This window comes from Taudactylus pleione, unplaced genomic scaffold, assembly GCF_031769625.1.
Source record: "Taudactylus pleione unplaced genomic scaffold, aTauple2 ptg000355l, whole genome shotgun sequence".
In the NCBI taxonomy this organism is placed as follows: domain Eukaryota; kingdom Metazoa; phylum Chordata; class Amphibia; order Anura; family Myobatrachidae; genus Taudactylus; species Taudactylus pleione.
In genome coordinates this window covers 1,956,862-1,972,946 of record NW_028284756.1, presented here as the reverse complement: position 1 = coordinate 1,972,946, position 16,085 = coordinate 1,956,862, and positions in this window count along the sequence as shown.

The following is a 16,085-nucleotide window of genomic DNA, read 5'->3' as shown; positions in this document are numbered from 1 at the left end:
GGCTTTACCTAAGGCTCTGAGAGACTTTTTTTTTATGACAAGGAAGGATTATGGGACTGAGGAACTGATTCAGACCCGCTCGCTAGGATGCGTTCACTCATAGCTGGCCGATTTTCACATTCTGCGCATGCGTACGTATCGCAATGCGCATGCGCCAACCAGTGCGAGAGATCGGGAAGCGTTCGCTCGCTGCACATAGACAGACCAGCAGAGTGAGTGATTGACAGGAGAAGCCGCTTGTGGGTGCTGACGGGCTGGGCATTAAAAACGGGGGAGTTTAGGTGTGAACGCAGGCATGCCTGAGCGTCTTAACGCCATTTCAGAGGCGTGCATAATTAAGAAGCAACATCAAAGTACACGTCACCTGGCTGGATTTTACACTGAAGTGCTCGCAGTGTAAGCGGCAGGGTATGGTCAACCTCAAGCGCTGCGATCGCTTCCGATGGTAACTGATGTACCAATGGTTGCATACACTTCCTGGAGATGACATGCGCAAGTGGGCGTCTTTAGACTGGCTGGTGGGCATCTGCATTCACAAAGCGATCGCACGTCAAGACATAGTGGGCGTGCTAATGCCTTGCCGTATGATCACCTGCCTTCACGGGTCTGAATGAGCTCCTGAGTTTGCACCCTTGGGGAGAACTTTAAAGTAGAAGAAACAAAGTTTTGGTGACTATCATCATTCATTCATTTATTTATTTGTGACTAGTGTATACGATAGAACCACTCTCTCAGTGGTACTGGTGACTTTTTGACAAGACCAGAACGAGTGCCGCCTACTATTATGATTGTCTATTCGCTCTAGGGTTTGGGATACCCTGTGTATGCTGGCAGCTGTTTAGGTTACACGTGTGACGCTGGAGCGCTGATATTGTTTGAAAATATTATTGTTATTTATAATTTGCAGGCAATTTATCAAAGGGAAGAAAGCCCTATTACCAGCAAAAATGTGTATTTTCACCAGCAAACTGGCTTATTGTTCGCGATGAGCCAAACACATCCAGAGGCTACGGCCCACAACCTCATTGCTACCAGTACCTTCCTGCCGGCAGTAAGATATGTTGGTTTTCATAAATAATAGCTTTCCGATGCCTTTGCTTGGGGAAACAATGATCACAGCAGTTCTTGTAGGGCTACAAAACATATGAATAAAGCTAATTTTCAAGGTGTAAAGGCTTTTAATTTATGTTTTCTTTTGACACTAGGGGCAAAATTTACTAAGTGGCGGGTCCTAAACCCCCGGCGGTTTGACAGTGGGTTCTAAACCCTGGCGTTTAGTGGTGGCGGTTTGTAAATGACACCAAAATCACTGACTAGTAATTAAAGCCCTAGCCCTGTTATATTCTATTCTTAAATGTGTTTTGACGGCGGTTTTGCTGCGGATTTGAAGTGGTTTTGGCCTTAGTAAATCTGCAGATAGCAAAACCACCACCAAACCACCACCACACTGCCGGGGTTTAGAACCCGCCATTAGTAAATATTGCCCTAAATATGGGTGTACGGGTCCACTGCGTCTGCGCAAGTCAGCTCGCGCATGCAGCTATACTTAGAGACAGGCCTGGTGAAGTGGTAAGTTAACCCTCAACGCCAGTCTCACCTGGGTACCTGATGATATATTATTGGTAAATTGTGCGAAAAAGTTATTTACTATCACCATAATAAGCGCAATAAAAATAAGCTTTATACACAAGGGAACTGTTAATACTGTAAATAAGCCCTTAGGTTTGCAGTAAAGGTGTGCACCGGCCACTTTTCGTGTTTTGGTTTTGGATCTGGATCTTTCTTCGTGTTTTGGATCTGGATTGGTTTTGCCAAAACCACTCTACCGTGTTTTGGGTTCTGGGTTTTGTGTTTTGGATCTGTATTTTTTTTTAAAAAATAATAAAAACAGCTAAAATCACAGAATGTGTTGGTTTTTCTGCTCCTATGCTATTATTAACCTCAATAACCTTAATTTCCACTCATTTCCAGTCTATTCTGAACACCTCACACCTCACAATAGTGTTTTTATGTCCAAAAGGCTATGCTAAGCGACACGAGTGGGCGGCACAAACACATGGCCCATCTAGGAGTGGCACTGCAGTGGCAGACAGGATGGCAGTTTGAAAAACTAGGCCCCAAACAGTACATAATGCAAAGAAAAAAAAGAGGTGCAAGATGAAATTGTCCTTGGGCCCCCCCATCCACCCTTATGTTGTATAAACAGGACATGCACACTTTAACAAACAAATCATGTCAGCGCCAGGGTCTGCCACACGACTGTGGCTGAAATGATTGGTTCGTTTGGGCCCCCACAAAACAAGTTGGCAATTAATCTGTCCCTGCACAAACTGGCTCTACGGAGGGAAGATGTTCGTCCTCATCCTCCTCATCCACCGATTCCTCACCCTCTTCAGTGTTGTTTACATCCTCATCCTCACAGACTATTAACTCGTCCCCACTGGAATCCACCACCACAGGTCCCTCTGTACGTTCTGGAGGCTGGTCTCCCTGAAAGAGTTGGTAATTCATTTTTATGAACATCATCTTCTCCACATTTTGTGGAAGCAGCCTCCTAAGCCATTCGCTGACAAGGTTCCCGGCTGCACTAATCACTCATTCGGAGTACACACTGGAGGGAGGGCAACTCAGGTAAAATAGAGCCAGTTTGTACAGGGGCATCCAAATTGCCTCTTTTTCCTGCTAGTTCAGGTACAGACTGTCTGACATGCCTACTTGGATGCTGTCACCGATGTAATCCTCCACCATTCTGTCAATGGTAACAGTATCATATGCAGTGACAGTAGACATGTCAGAAATTGTTGCCAGGTCCTTCAGTCCGGACCAGATGTCCAAACTTGGTCCTGCCTGCCCTGCATCACCGCCAGCGGGTTGCTTAGGATACCTAAGTTTTTTCCTGGCAGCCCCAGTTGTGGGAGAAAATGAAGAAGGAGCTGTTGACACACATTCCGCTTCAGCTGACAGTGTTTTCACCAGCAGGTCTTTGCACCTCTGCAGACTTGTGTCGGCCGGAAAGAGAGACACCACATAGGCTTTAAACCTAGGATCGAGCACGGTGGCCAAAATGTAGTGGTCTGATTTCAACAGATTGACCACCCTGGAATCCTGGCAAAGCGAATGAAGGCCTTCATCCACAAGTCCCACATGCTGAGCGGAATCGCTCCGTCTTAGCTCCTCCTTCACTTTCTCCAGCTGCTTCTGCAAAAGCCTGATGAGGGGAATGACCTGACTCAAGCTGGCAGTGTCTGAACTGACTTCACGTGTGGCAAGTTCGAAGGGTTGGAGAACCTTGCACAACACGGAAATCATTCTCCACTGCGCTTGAGTCAGGTGCATACCCCCTCCTTTACCTATGTCATAGGTGGATGTATAGGCTTGAATGGCCTTTTGCTGCTCCTCCATCCTCTGAAGCATATAGAGGGTTGAGTTCCACCGCGTCACAACCTCTTGCTTCAGGTGATAGCGGGACAGGTTCAAGAGTGTTTGCTGGCGCTCCAGTCTTCGGCACGCAGTCGCTGAATGGCAAAAGTGGACAGAAATTTTTCGGGCCACTCAAAGCGCTTCCTGCACGCCCCTGTCGCTTTTCAGAAAATTCTGCACCACCAAGTTTATTGTGTGAGCAAAACATGGGACGTGCTGGAATTTGCCCAGATGTAATGCCCGCACAATATTGGTGGCGTTGTCAGATATCACAAATCCCCAGGAGAGTCTAAGTGGGGTAAGCCACTGGGTGATGATTTCCCTCAGTTTCTCTAAGATGTTGTCGGCGGTGTGCATCTTACTGAAACCAGTGATACACAGCGTAGCCTGCCTTGGAACGAGCTGGCGTTTCTGAGATGTTGCTACTGGTGACACTGCTGTTGTTGCTGCGTAAGGTGATATATCTACCCAGTGGGCTGTCACAGTCATATAGTCCTTAGTCTGCCCTGTTCCACTTGTCCACATGTCCGTGGTTAAGTGGACATTGGGTACAACCGCATTTTTCAGGACACTAAGGACACTTTTTCTGACGTTTCTGTACAGTCTCGGTATCGCCTGCCTAGTGAAGTGGAATCTAGACGGGATTTGGAACCGGGGACACACTACCTCCATCAATTGTCTAAATCCCACTGCACTAATGGCGGATACCGGACGCACGTCTAACACCAACATAGCAGTCAAGGCCTCAGTTATACGTTTTGCTTCAGGATGACTGCTGTCGTACTTCATCCTCCTCGCTAAGGACTGTTGGAGGGTCAATTGTTTAGTAAAAGTAGTGGTGTTCCTACTTCCTCTCTGGGATGATGAACGACTCCCAGCAGCAGCAACAGCAGCAGCGGCAGCAGTAGGCGTAGCAATGCAGGATCCTCAGGAGGAATCCCGGATAGGAGAGTCAGTCATGCCAGAGACATGGCCTGCAGGACTACTTCCGATCCTGACTAAGGAGGAAATTGAGGAGGAGGGAGTTGACGGTGTGGTTTGCAGGCGCTTGGATACAACAGGACAACGGGATTTAGGAGTCCCTGGACTGCTTACGGTCTTAGCCAAAGTTTCTGAACTTGACAGTAACTTTTTATGAACGCGCTGCAGGTGCCGTATAATGGAGGATGTTCCTAGGTGGTTAATGTCCCTACCCCTACTTATTTCACCTTTACATATGGTACATATGGCAAGACAGTTGTTGTCCGTATTTGGATAGAAATATTGCCAGACCAAAGAGGTGGAATGTTTGGTCTTCTGCCCAGGCATGACCATAATGGGCTTTTTCATCCCACGGACAACAACTGTCTCCCCCGGAGCCTGATTTAAACAAACCACATCACCATCAGAATCCTCCTCGCCAACTTCCTCCTCAGCGCCAGCTACACCAGTATCCTCATCCTGTTGTACTTCAACAGTGACATCTTCAATTTGCATATCAGCAAGTGGACTGTGGGTGCTCCTTTCAGCACTTGCAGGGGGTGTGCAAATGGTGGAAAGAGCCACCTCTTCCCATCCAGTGCTGGGAAGGTCAGGCATCGCAACCACCACCACACTTGGACTCTCCTTGGGGATTTGTGATATCTTCTTAGAACGCACAGTTCTTCGCTGTGCTTTTGCCAGCTTAACTCATTTGATTTTTTTAGCGGGAGGAGGGCTTCCATCATCATGTGAAGCTGAACCACTAGTCATGAACATAGGGAGACTTTACCCGTTCCTTGCCACTCCGTGTCATAAATGGCATATTGGCAAGTTTACGTTTCTCTTCAGATGATTTAAATGTTTTTTTTAAGGTCATTTTCCTGAACTTTGTCATTTGGGATTGTATGTGCCCTCTACTATGACATTGGGCATCGGCCTTGGCAGACGACGTTGAAGGCATGTTATCATCTATGTCATGACTAGTAGCAGCAGCTTCAGCACTAGGAGGAAGTGGTTCTTGATCTTTCCCTATTTTATTTTTATCGGAGAAAGTTTGGTCCTCCATTTATGTTATATTGATTTGATATATACGTGCGGCTAAGGCGCACACAAACACAGAAATTTTTTTTCTTATTTTTGTAGGAGACTAGTGCACTTTGTGGGTTACACCACGCTTTAAGAAATGAGCCAGCTGGCCCTTTACTTATGGGACACAGGCGTACGCTTGGCACTGCTCCTTTGTTGATGCACGTGCAGCCACAGTGCACACAATTCACAAACACAGAAAATATTTTTTTATTTTGTTTGGCGTGCCCTTTGGGGGTTACAGCACCCTTTAACGGTCAAGCCAGTCGGCTTTTACTTATGGGACACAGGCGCACGCTTGGCGCTGCTCCTTTGTTGATGCACGTGCAGCCACAGTGCACACAATTCACAAACACTGAAAATATTTTTTCATTTTGTTTGGAGTGCCCTTTGGGGGTTACAGCACCCTTTAACGGTCAAGCCAGTCAGCCCTTTACTTATGGGACACAGGCGCACGCTTGGCGCTGCTCCTTTGTTGATGCACGTGCAGCCACAGTGCACACAATTCACAAACACAGAAAATATTTTTTTATTTTGTTTGGAGTGTACTTTGGGGGTTACAGCACCCTTTAACGGACAAGCCAGCCGGCCCTTTACTTATGGGGCACAGGCGCACGCTTGGTGCTGCTCCTTTGTTGATGCACGTGCAGCCACAGTGCACACAATTCACAAACACAGAAAATATTTTTTTATTTTGTTTGGAGTGTACTTTGGGGGTTACAGCACCCTTTAACGGTCAAGCCAGCCGGCCCTTTACTTATGACACAGGCGCACGCTTGGCACTACTTTGTTGATGCACGTGCGGCTACTGCGCACACAATTCACAAACACAGAAAATATTTTTTTATTTTGTTTGGAGTGTACTTTGGGGGTTACAGCACCCTTTAACGGACAAGCCAGTCGGCCCTTTACTTATGGGACACAGGCACATGCTTGGCGCTGCTCCTTTGTTGATGCACGTGCAGCCACAGTGCACACAATTCACAAACACAGAAAATATTTTTTTATTTTGTTTGGAGAGTACTTTGGGGGTTACAGCACCCTTTAACGGTCAAGCCAGCCGGCCCTTTACTTATGACACAGCCGCACGCTTGGCACTACTTTGTTGATGCACGTGCGGCTACTGCGCACACAATTCACAAACACAGAAAATATTTTTTTATTTTGTTTGGAGTGTACTTTGGGGGTTACAGTACCCTTTAACGGTCAAGCCAGCCGGCCCTTTACTTATGACACAGACGCACGCTTGGCACTACTTTGTTGATGCACGTGCGGCTACTGCGCACACAATTCACAAACACAGAAAATATTTTTTTGTTTTGTTTGGAGTGTACTTTGGGGGTTACAGCACCCTTTAACGGACAAGCCAGCCGGCCCTTTACTTATGGGACACAGGCGCACGCTTGGCGCTGCTCCTTTGTAGATGCACGTGCAGCCACAGTGCACACAATTCACAAACACAGATAATATTTTTTTATTTTGTTTGGAGTGTACTTTGGCGGTAACAGCACCCTTTAACGGACAAGCCAGCCGGCCCTTTACTTATGGTACACAGGCGCACGCTTGGCGCTGCTCCTTTGTTGATGCACGTGCAGCCACAGTGCACACAATTCACAAACACAGAAAAAATATTATTTTTTTTTTGCACTTGGGGGGAGCACCCCTGATGGACAGAGCACCATGGTTTTGCCAATGATGAAGAAGATCCAATGGTTCTCCACTATCGATGGCACAGAGCTCTGCAATGTTTTTTTTCCTCCCTGTCGGCTAGGACCTAGCTCCGCCCACAATTCGATCCACAAGACCAAACCCCATCCATAACCATTGATGGTTCCTGGCCGATGGTTTCATACCATGGAGGTTCACCACCACATTTTTGCCATTGTGACCATTGATGGCTAACCTACCCATGGCCATCCCTATTTAGAAGGCTGGGTCCAAAACCAGAAGGAAGCACAGTCTTTCTAAGCCAAGCAAAATAAGGCTGTGAAAAGAGCAAGAGGGCAGTATTTAGCTATGGATTGCAATTTACAGTACAATCAGCAGACAGTAGAGATCTGTCGGCAGTCAGTAGCTGAGCCGTTCAAAGGCCTGGCTGAGAAACTAAGGCTCCCAGCCCTATGCTCAGTAGGACGGATGTAAGGCATGACACCATGTGATGGGTTAGGACATCTTTTTATATGTGTACCTGTGGGTATGGGGAGATCTGGGTGATATATCAGTGATGGATGTGTACATGTGGGTGTGGGGAGATCTGGGTGATATATCAGTGATGGATGTGTCCCTGTAGGTGTGGAGAGATCTGGATGATATATCGGTGATGATGTGTACCTGTGGGTGTGGGGAGATCTGGTGATATATCAGTGACGGATGTATCCCTGTGGGTGAGGGAAGATTTGGATGATATATCAGTGACGGATGTGTCCCTGTGGGTGTGGGGAGATCTGGGTGATATATCGGTGATGGATGTGTCCCTGTGGGTGAGGGGAGATCTGGGTGATATATCAGTGATGGATGTGTCCCTGTGGGCGTGGGGAAATCTGGGTGATAGTTCAGTGACGGATGTGTACCTGTGGGTGTGGGGAGATATGGATGATATATCAGTGATGGATGTGTCCCTGTGGGTGTGGGGAGATCTGGGTGATATATCGGTGATGGATGTGTCCCTGTGGGTGTGGGGAGATCTGGGTGATATATCAGTGACGGATGTGTCCCTGTGGGTGTGGGGAAATCTGGGTGATATATCAGTGATGGATGTGTACCTGTGGGTGTGGGGAGATCTGGGTGATATATCGGTGACGATGTGTCCTTGTGGGTAAGGTTAGATCTGGGTGATATATCAGTGACGATGTGTCTCTGTGGGTAAGGGGAGATCTGGGTGATATATCAGTGACGATGTGTCCCTGTGGGTGTGGGGAGATTTGGGAGATATATCAGTGAGGGATGAGTACCTGTGGGTGTGGGGAGACCTGGGTAATATCTCAGTGACGGATGTGTCCCTGTGGGTGAGGGGATCTGGGTGATATATCAGTGAAGGATGTGTACCTGTGGGTGTGGGGAGAACTGGGTGATATATCAGTGAAGGATGTGTCCCTGTGGGTGTGGGGAGATCTGGGTGATATATCGGTGATGGATGTGTACCTGTGGGTGTGGGGAGATCTGGGTGATATATCAGTGACGGATGTGTACCTGTGGGTGTGGGGAGATCTGGGTGATATCTCAGTGACGGATGTGTCCCTGTGGGTGAGGGGAGATCTGGGTGATATCTCAATGATGGATGTGTCCCTGTGGGTGTCGGGAGATCTGGGTGATATATCAGTGACGGATGTGTCCCTGTGGGTGTGGGGAGATCTGGGTGATATATATCAGTGACGGATGTTTCACTGTGGGTGTGGGAAGATCTGGTTGATATATCGGTGATGGATGTGTACCTGTGGGTGTGGGGAGATCTGGGTGATATCGCAGTGATGATGTGTACCTGTGGGTGTGGGGAGATCTGGGTGATATATCAGTGATGGATGTGTACCTGTGGGTGTGGGGAGATCTGGGTGATATATATCGGTGACAGATGTGTCACTGTGGGTGTGGGGAGATCTGGGTAATATCTCAGTGACGGATGTGTCCCTGTGGGTGTGGGGAGATCTGGGTTATATATCAGTGATGGATGTGTACCTGTGGGTGTGGGTAGATCTGGGTTATATATCAGTGATGGATGTGTACCTGTGGGTGTGGGGAGATCTGGGTGATATCGCAGTGACGATGTGTACCTGTGGGTGTGGGGAGATCTGGGTGATATATCAGTGATGGATGTGTACCTGTGGGTGTGGGGAGATCTGGGTGATATATATCGGTGACGGATGTGTCACTGTGGGTGTGGGGAGATCTGGGTAATATCTCAGTGACGGATGTGTCCCTGTGGGTGTGGGGAGATCTGGGTGATATATCAGTGATGGATGTGTACCTGTGGGTGTGGGGAGATCTGGGTGATATATATCGGTGACGGATGTGTCACTGTGGGTGTGGGGAGATCTGGGTAATATCTCAGTGACGGATGTGTCCCTGTGGGTGTGGGGAGATTTGGGTTATATATCAGTGATGGATGTGTACCTGTGGGTGTGGGTAGATCTGGGTTATATATCAGTGATGGATGTGTACCTGTGGGTGTGGGGAGATCTGGGTGATATCGCAGTGACGATGTGTACCTGTGGGTGTGGGGAGATCTGGGTGATATATCAGTGATGGATGTGTACCTGTGGGTGTGGGGAGATCTGGGTGATATATCAGTGACGGATGTGTACCTGTGGGTGTGGGTAGATCTGGGTGATATATCAGTGACGGATGTGTCACTGTGGGTGTGGGGAGTTCTGGGTGATATCTCAGTGACGGATGTGTCCCTGTGGGTGTGGTGAAATCTGGGTGATATATCAGTGATGGATGTGTACCTGTGGGTGTGGGGATATCTGGGGGTATATCAGTGACGGATGTGTCCCTGTGGGTGTGGGGAGATCTTGGTGATATCTTAGTGACGGATGTGTCCCTGTGGGTGAGGGGAGATCTGGGTGATATATCAGTGACGGATTTGTACCTGTGGGTGTGGGGAGATCTGGATGATATATCAGTCATGGAAGTGTACCTGTGGGTGTGGGAAGATATGGGTGATATATCAGTGATGGATGTGTCCCTGTGGGTGTGGGGAGATCTGGATGATATATCAGTGATGGATGTGTCCCTGTGGGTGTGGGGAGATCTGGGTGATATATCAGTGATGGATGTGTACCTGTGGGTGTGGGGAGATCTGGATGAAATATCAGTGATGGATGTGTACCTGTGGGTGTGGGGAGATCTGGGTGATATATCAGTGATGGATGTGTACCTGTGGGTGTGGGGAGATCTGGGTGATATATATCGGTGACGGATGTGTCACTGTGGGTGTCGGGAGATCTGGGTGATATCTCAGTGACGGATGTGTCCCTGTGGGTGTGGGGAGATCTGGGTGATATATCAGTGACGGATGTGTACCTGTGGTGTGGGGAGATCTGGGTGATATATATCGGTGACGGATGTGTCACTGTGGGTGTGGGGAGATCTGGGTGATATCTCAGTGACGGATGTGTCCCTGTGGGTGTGGGGAGATCTGGGTGATATCTCAGTAATGGATGTGTACCTGTGGGTGTGGGGAGATATGGATGATATATCAGTGATGGATGTGTCCCTGTGGGTGTGGGGAGGTCTGGGTGATATATCAGTGACGGATGTGTCCCTGTGGGTGTGGGGAGATCTGGGTGATATGTCAGTGACGGATGTGTCCCTGTGGGTGTGGGGAGATCTGGGTGATTAATCAGTGATGGATGTGTACCTGTGGATGTGGGGAGATCTGGGTGATATATTAGTGATGGATGTGTACCTGTGGGTGTGGGGAGATCTGGATGATATATCAGTGATGGATGTGTACCTGTGGGTGTGGGGAGATCTGGGTGATATATCGGTGATGGATATTTCCCTGTGGGTTTGGGGAGATCTGGGTGATATATCGGTGATGGATGTGTACCTGTGGTTTTGGGGAGATCTGGGTGATATATCAGTGACGGATGTGTCCCTGTGGGTGTGGGGAGATCTGGGTGATATATCAGTGACGGATGTGTCCCTGTGGGTGTGTGGAGATCTGGGTGATAGATCATTGATGGATGTGTACCTGTGGATGTGGGGAGTTCTGGATAATATATCAGTGATGGATGTGTACCTGTGGGTGTGGGGAGATCTGGGTGATATATCAGTGACGGATGTGTACCTGTCGGTGAGGGGAGATCTGGGTGATATATCAGTGACGGATGTGTACCTGTGGGTGGGGAGTTCTGGATAATATATTAGATAAACTGCTCCTGTATCTACGTCGCACTGCGCATGCAGCAACTTTTTACTTACAGTGTGATCGACATTCAGATAGCATTTGTGGGAGTTAATGGGGATTGGTGCCTAAGAACGCAGGGATGCCGCAATTTTGGGGGGCGTCATTCCCGTATGCAGTGAAAGTAGCTCCGGCTTCTCACTTCCTGCGGCTATTTGGAGCAGCCATAGTGTTACTCAGAACTGTGATTATCGAATGCTCTGCCATAGGCAAATGAAGGGGGGATTCCAGTTGCCTGGATACGCCAGGACAACACCATAACCGCAATTGAAATATTAATATAATTTTATTAGTGCAGCATGTTTTTCTTATCACAAATTAAATAATCAGCACCACCAGCCAGAAATATATGCACCTGTGCACCAACTAGGAGATGTGGAAAACATGCCCTGTTATGGGTGCACTGCTATAGACCATCAAAGTGCATAAGGAGACCAATATGTACTAGGGGTGTGCACCGGCCACTTTTCGTGTTTTGGTTTTGGATCTGGATCTTTCTTCGTGTTTTGGATCTGGATTGGTATTGCCAAAACCACCCTTCCGTGTTTTGGGTTCTGGGTTTTGTGTTTTGGATCTGTATTTTTTTGAAAAAAAGCATAAAAACAGCTAAAATCACAGAATTTGTGGGTTTTTCTGCTCCTATGCTATTATTAACCTCAATAGCCTTAATTTCCACTCATTTCCAGTCTATTCTGAACACCTCACAATATTGTTTTTATGGCCTATAGGTTGCACCGAGGTAGCTGGATGACTATGCTAAGCGACACAAGTGGGCGGCACAAACACGTGGCCTCTCTAGGAGTGACACTGCAGTGGCAGACAGGATGGCAGTTTGAAAAACTAGGCCCCAAACAGTACATACTGCAAAGAAAAAAAAGAGGTGCAAGATGGAATTGTCCTTGGGCCCTCCCACCCACCCTTATGTTGTATAAACAGGACATGCACACTTAACAAACCAATCATTTCAGCGCCAGGGTCTGCCACATGACTGTGGCTGAAATGATTGGTTCGTTTGGGCCCCCACAAAACAAGCTGGCAATTAATGTGTCCCTGCACAAACTGGTTCTACGGAGGCAAGATGTCGTCCTCATCCTCCTCATCCACCGATTCCTTGGATAAAACAGGAAAAAGGGATTTAGGTGTCCCTGGACTGCTTACGGTCTTAGCCAAAGTTTCTGAACTTGACAGTAACTTTTTATGAATGCGCTGCAGGTGCCATATAAGGGAGGATGTTCCTAGGTGGTTAACGTCCCTACCCCTACTTATTTCACCTTTACATATGGTACATATGGCAAGACAGTTGTCCGGATTTGGATAGAAATATTTCCAGACCAAAGAGGTGGAATGTTTGGTCTTCTGCCCAGGCATGACCGTGACGGGTTTTTTCATCCCACGGACAACAACTGTCTCCCCCGGAGCCTGATTTAAACAAACCACATCACCATCAGAATCCTCCTCGCCAGCTTCCTCCTCAGCGCCAGCTACACCAGTATCCTCATCCTGTTGTACTTCAACAGTGACATCTTCAATTTGCATATCAGCAAGTGGACTGTGGGTGCTCTTTTCAGCACTTGCAGGGGGCGTGCAAATGGTGGAAAGAGCCACCTCTTCCCGTCCAGTGCTGGGAAGGTCAGGCATCGCAACTTGGACTCTCCTTGGGGATTTGTGATATCTTCTTAGAACGCACAGTTCTTCGCTGTGCTTTTGCCAGCTTAACTCGTTTGATTTTTTTAGTGGGAGGAGGGCTTCCATCGTCATGTGAAGCTGAACCACTAGTCATGAACATAGGGAAAGACCTTAGCCGTTCCTTGCCACTCCGTGTCGTAAATGGCATATTGGCAAGTTTACGTTTCTCTTCAGATGATTTAAATGTTTTTTTCAAGGTCATTTTCCTGAACTTTGTCATTTGGGATTGTATGTGCCCTCTACTATGACATTGGGCATCGGCCTTGGCAGACGACGTTGATGGCATGTTATCGTCTATGTCATGACTAGTGGCAGCAGCTTCAGCACTAGGAGGAAGTGGTTCTTGATCTTTCCCTATTATATTTTTATCGGAGAAAGTTTGGTCCTCCATTTATGTTATATTGATATATACGTGCGGCTAAGGCGCACACAAACCCAGAAAATAATTTTTATTTTTGTTGGAGACTAGTGCACTTTGTGGGTTACACCACCCTTTAAGAAATGAGCCAGCCGGCCCTTTACTTATGGGACACAGGCACACGCTTGGCGCTGCTCCTTTGTTGATGCACGTGCAGCTACAGCCCACACAATTCACAAACACAGAAAATATTTTTTTATTTTGTTTGGGGTGCCCTTTGGGGGTTACAGCACCCTTTAACGGACAAGCCGGCCGGCCTTTTACTTATGGGACACAGGTGCACGCTTGGCGCTGCTCCTTTGTTGATGCACGTGCAGCCACAGTGCACACAATTCACAAACACAGAAAAAAATTATTTTTTTTTGCACTTGGTGGGAGCACCTCTGATGGACAGAGCACCCCCTGGACAACACTACAGCACCCCTTTAGGACTGGGACACTGCACAGGACTTTGGAGTGGACACAGCCCCTATGGACAACTGACTGCACAACATAGTCCAGCCAGCCCCTATGGACTTTGAAGGAGTGGACACAGCCCCTATGGACAACAGCAGCACAGCGCAGCACAGCACAACACTACACTGCACTACACTACACTACACTACACTACACAGCCCAGCCAGCCCTAACTCCCACCCTCCCTCTTCACTGTCCACAGCTGAGTGAGAAAATGGCGCCGACGCGGGTACCTTATATAGGATCCAAAACCAGCGAGACCCAGAAGGCGGGATGATGACGTTTTGCCTCGATTTCAGATCCGAGTCAGGCGGGAAAAGTCGAGCCTGACTCGGATCGGCCTCGGATCGGGGGGGTTCGGATTTCAGAAATCCGAACCCGCTCACCCCTAATATGTACATATATGTCCAGGGCAGTGCTAGGTTCCTCTGCTGCTCCCCCAAACTCCCGGACTTGCTCCAGTGCTCTGCAATGGTGCCCACATCTGCAATAAAAATACTCAGCTCAGAAAGGATGGCCCTACTGTCACATCTAATGGCATACTGTGATCGCTGGTCCTGTATATGCTGGAATTATGACATACATTATACTTTGTATGACGCATATTAAAGATGCATAAGTGCTAAGTATGCCCTCTTCACGAACTGGCCACACTCACTCTAAGGACCTGATTCAGACCCGCTCGCTAGGATGCGATCGCTCGTAGCTGCCTGATATTTGCAATCTGCGCATGCATATGCATCGCAATGCGCGTGCGCGAACCACTGCGAGAGATTGGGATGCATTTGCTCCTGGGGCGTTTCTAGAGAGGAGGGGGCCCGTCTGCAGTCTCCGACACGGGCCCCCTCCTCTCTGTCTGGCGGCCGGCAGCGCACTGAGCTGTGCACGGCAACCGCCGAAGTTATAGACTCTGGGCACTAGAGTGTGCCCAAAGTCTACAGAGCATGCACTGGTCACCGGGAAAATGGCCGCGGTGGACATTTTCCCTGTACTGCGCATGCTCAAACGACGGGAAAATGGCCACGGCGGCCATTTTCCAGTCATTTTTACAGCGCCGGACCCCGCGCCGACGTGGGACTCTGGAGAGGTAAGTAATTCTATGGACCTAGGGGCCCGTGTTCCCCGCACACCCTGCACCCATTATAGATACACTCCTGGTTCGCTCGCTGCACATAGATAGCCAAGTAGAGTGAGTGACAGGTGAAGCCGTTTGTGAATGGTGACAGGGGCAGGCCACTAGAAACGGGGGAGTGGAGGTGCGAATGCAGGCGTGCCTGAGTGTCTCAACTCCGTTTCAGAGGCGTGCATAATTAAACGGCAGCGTCATAGGACACGTCACTTGGTTGTATTCCACACTGAAGTGATTGCAGTGCTTGCGGTAGGGTATAATCAACCTCAAGCGCTGCGAGCGCATCCGATGTTGCTCGATGTACCAATGGTTTCATGCACTTCCAGGAGATGACATGCACAAGTGGGCGTCTTATGAATGGCTGGTGGGTATCTGCATACACAAAGTGATCGCATGCCAAGACATAGTGGGAGTGCTAATGCCTTGCCGTGCGATCGCCTGCCTTGCTGGGCGTGCGCTGGATTTGCATACGCTGGGTGCGAGCGAATGGATCTAGCGAGCGGGTCTGAATGAGCTCCACAAATCAAGCATTTGGAAACCTCCCTCTACAATGTTGCATCTGCCACTGCCACACCCCTCTCTGCACCCCTGTGCTAGGTGACAACATGCTCCATTGACAAAAAAAAGTTCTCAGACCTTAACCCAACAAACCTTAAAAACTACCGGAACCAGCAGGTATTCTTTATTTGATTTGTGTGGCAATATTAAGATTAATGAAAGCAAAAATGTTATTGCTAAGGTCTATAAACATGTGCCAAACATTCTCCTTTCTTCGCTCTAGGAAAGGACTTGAGTGAGTCCCACCACTCGGTTACACACACTGTAGATTTTTTACACTTCAACATCACAAAAATATAAACAGGCGAGGGATAGAAATATTTTTGCAATTGAAATACATATTTTGGAATTATAATTGCGGATGAGACACCTCTCTCTTTGCGCTGGATGGACTATTAAAATAAAATTCTTTTAACAGAAACATTTTCATGTAGTTTATAATAATGCCGAAAACACTTATATGCACA